Source organism: Apium graveolens, chromosome 5, assembly GCF_009905375.1.
Source record: "Apium graveolens cultivar Ventura chromosome 5, ASM990537v1, whole genome shotgun sequence".
Taxonomy (NCBI): Eukaryota; Viridiplantae; Streptophyta; class Magnoliopsida; order Apiales; family Apiaceae; genus Apium; species Apium graveolens.
Genome location: NC_133651.1, coordinates 67,747,925 through 67,751,745, shown reverse-complemented (window position 1 = coordinate 67,751,745; position 3,821 = coordinate 67,747,925). Strand labels below are relative to the sequence as shown.

General features: G+C 40.0%; 1 non-coding gene across 1 annotated transcript; it reads right to left on the bottom strand.

The window, feature by feature from the left end:
- Nucleotides 1-2,542: 2,542 nt before the first annotated feature.
- On the bottom strand, nucleotides 2,543-2,649 carry LOC141662802 (small nucleolar RNA R71). Its single transcript, XR_012550899.1, has one exon. It is a non-coding gene; the product is annotated as a small nucleolar RNA R71 (small nucleolar RNA).
- Nucleotides 2,650-3,821: the final 1,172 nt, after the last annotated feature.

The window sequence follows — 3,821 nt, the reverse complement described above, 5'->3', positions numbered from 1 at the left end:
GGAAAAGAACGGGCAGATTACGGCGAAGAAACGGAGCAAACCTGGAAATTTTCCAGTAGGGTCCTGCGCGCCCGCGCAGCAATGCTGAGCGGCCGCGCAGCAGCCTTGCGCGCCCGCGCAGAAATGCTGAGCGGCCGCGCAGGGTCGGGGAAAAAGATATATTATTTTAGACTTCTACTTCTGTTTGGCTTCCAACTTCTATATAATCTGAGTTTTATGGGACTATTATATAAGTAGATTTGAGACGTTTTTCACAGAGTATTAAGAGGAGATTATGTTTTAGATTGTGTTTTGCAAGAAGCGAAGGAGATAAGGAAGAAGACCGATTTAGCACACAGCAACGAAGAGGAAGCATATATTCTTGTGATTCTTGTTTCGTTGTAACGTTGGATGCTAGTTTTCTTGCTTTGACTTATTTACTCTTGTGACGTACTCTGTTTTAATATAATTAGTTTAGTTATTATTTTCTTGTGTTCGTTTATCATGATTTCACATGAACCCATGATGGCGATAAGTTCTATTATGGGCTAATCGTGATCATGGGGTTGCAACGGATTTATTATGGAATTCTCTAGTTAATTGTTTAATACTTTAGTGTGTGATGATTGCATGATATCTAGTATTGGTTGTGCGTATTCGTCTTATGTGTGTCGCGAACATATAAGATAGGGTGTTAATCTCTTGTGAAGCGACGGTGGATCTTGAGATTTAGAACTTGCCATGCTAGCATAGGTTCATGTACGTTGTGCATGATTAGTGGGTAACTCTAACAGTTTTATTTGCCCTATGTAATCAAAAGGAATAACTTGTGCTTAAATCGTTGTGTTGTCAATTTCTGTAGACATATAGGAACTCAACATAATTGATGACTATTCAACTTCTATCTTAATTGTGGATGTTTGGTAGAATGGTATTAGTACAATGAAAGTTGGCTTTTATCAGTTTCGTGTTATTTCGATTAATATCATCACTGTCACATGCTAAAGGTAATAACTATGGCTATAGAAGGAAGTAATAATGAAGTTGTGATCTCATGAGTGTTTTATTATTGATAAATTGAAGTGTTAGTTAAGTGGTTAATTAAGTAGTTAATTATAGTTAATATTTAATCAACAATTTTAAGTGTTATCTTAACATTGAGAAGTAATCATACATTGGTGAGTGAGTTAAATTAGACAATAAATTAGTCTGAGTCTCTGAGGGAACGAACTAGAAAGTATTCTATATTACTTGCGAACGCGTATACTTGCGTGAATATTAGTGCGTGATTTCGCCCTAACAGAAGCGACGGTGGATCTTGAGATTTAGAACTTGCCATGCTAGCATAGGTTCATGTACGTTGTGCATGATTAGTGGGTAACTCTAACAGTTTTATTTGCCCTATGTAATCAAAAGGAATAACTTGTGCTTAAATCGTTGTGTTGTCAATTTCTGTAGACATATGGGAACTCAACATAATTGATGACTATTCAACTTCTATTTTAATTGTGGATGCTTGGTAGAATGGTATTAGTACAATGAAAGTTGGCTTTTATCAGTTTCGTGTTATTCGATTAATATCATCACCGTCTCATGCTACAGGTAATAACAATGGCTATAGAAGGAAGTAATAATGAAGTTGTGATCTCATGAGTGTTTTATTATTGATAAATTGAAGTGTTAGTTAAGTGATTAATTAAGTAGTTAATTATAGTTAATATTTAATCAACAATTTTAAGTGTTATCTTAACATTGAGAAGTAATCATACATTGGTGAGTGAGTTTAATTAGACAATAACTTAGTCTGAGTCTCTGAGGGAACGAACTAGAAAGTATTCTATATTACTTGGGAACGCGTATACTTGCGTGAATATTAGTGCGTGATTTCGCCCTAACAAGTTTTTGGCGCCGCTGCCGGGGACTCGGCGTATTTGTTTAGTTTATGTACTTACCATCATTGGTCATTAGGACTCAGTGATTAGGACGTAGTAGTTAATTACTCTTTTCGGTTGTGTTTCAGGTACTTTAGCAAGCGTTTATGCAAACTCGTTCTCGTGCTCGCAAGAGGACCTTAGATACAGCTGAAGGAAAAGACGAAATTATTGATACTCCGGAGAAGTTAGATTTTGAGGATTCGGATTCAGGAACTGAGCAGAAAGAACCAGTAAACATGGGAGATCGTATTGTTCAAGCTGATCCAGCTCTTATGGATTTTTCTCGGCCTAAAATTGATGACATTCAGTCAAGCATCCTTCATCCGGCTATTCAAGCTAACACCTTTAAAATCAAGCTGGGCACTATTCAGATAGTGCAGAATTCTGTTTCTTTTGGAGGAGCGGCAACTGAAGACCCCAACATGCACATAAGGAATTTTGTCGAGATCTGTAGCACTTTTAAGTATAATGGCATGACTGATGAGGCTATCAAGTTGAGGCTTTTCCCATTCTCACTGAGGGATAAGGCTAAAGACTGGTTACATTCTGAACCAGCTGGGTCCATCACTACGTGGCAAGATCTTGCGCAAAAGTTTCTGGTGAAGTTTTATCCAATGGCAAAGACTGCTGCTATGAGGAGTGCTCTTACTCAGTTTGCGCAGCAACCTACAGAATCTATATGCGAGGCTTGGGAACGCTACAAGGAAATGTTGAGAAAATGTCCACATCATGGAATGCCGGATTGGATGGTAATCACTGGTTTTTATAATGGTTTGGGGGCCCAATCTCGGCCCATGCTCGATGCAGCAGCTGGAGGCGCCTTATGGGCTAAAAGCTATACTGAGGCGTTTAATCTTATCGAGACGATGGCTGCAAATGAGCATCAAAACCCAACTCAGAGGATGACGTCAGGCAAGGTAGCAGGAATTCTGGAAGTTGATGCAGCCACCGCTATTGCAGCCCAGCTCCAAGCGCTATCAATGAAGGTTGATTCTTTGGCTACGTATGGAGTTAATCAAATAGCTATGGTTTGTGAGCTTTGTGCAGGTTCTCATGCTACGGATCAGTGTTCTCTTGTCAACGAATCTGTTCAGTATGTGAATAATTATCAGCGACAACAGCAGCCTGTGCCAGCAACCTATCATCCTAACAACAGAAATCATCCAAATTTCAGCTGGGGGAATAATCAGAATGCTATTCAGCCACCATATCAGCAAGGAGTGAGTAAACAGTTTAACCCACCTGGATTCCAGCAACCACAGCAGTACGCTACAAGGCAATCATATCCTCAACAGGGAAGTGCAGCTGCACCTACTAGTGCTGATTTTGAGGAACTTAAGCTGTTGTGCAAGAGTCAGGCGGTTTCTATCAAGACCTTGGAAAATCAAATCGGTCAATTAGCCAATGCAGTGCTCAATCGTCAACCTGGCACTCTTCCCAGTGACACGGAAGTACCAGGCAGGAAGGAAGCTAAAGAGCAAGTCAAGGCTATTACCTTAAGGTCTGGAAAAGTAGCTGATGCTGAAAAGGCAAAAGAAGTCGAAGCTGAAGTTAGAGATGAAAAATCTAAGCAAAGGAGAAAGTGGCGGAACCAAGGAAGACTACTGTTGAACACACTCTGCCTGAGGCTAATATAGGGGAGAAACGCTCTATCCTCCACCACCTTTTCCTAAGAGATTGCAGCAACAAAAGCTGGATAGACAGTTCGGGAAGTTTCTGGAGGTGTTCAAGAAACTTCACATCAATATACCTTTCGCTGAGGCTCTAGAACAAATTCCTAGTTATGCGAAGTTTATGAAGACTATTCTTTCAAGGAAGGTGAAACTGGATGACCTTGAAACCGTTGCTCTCACAGAAGAATGCAGCGCTGTTTTGCAGCAAAAGTTACCACCAAAACTGAAGATCCAA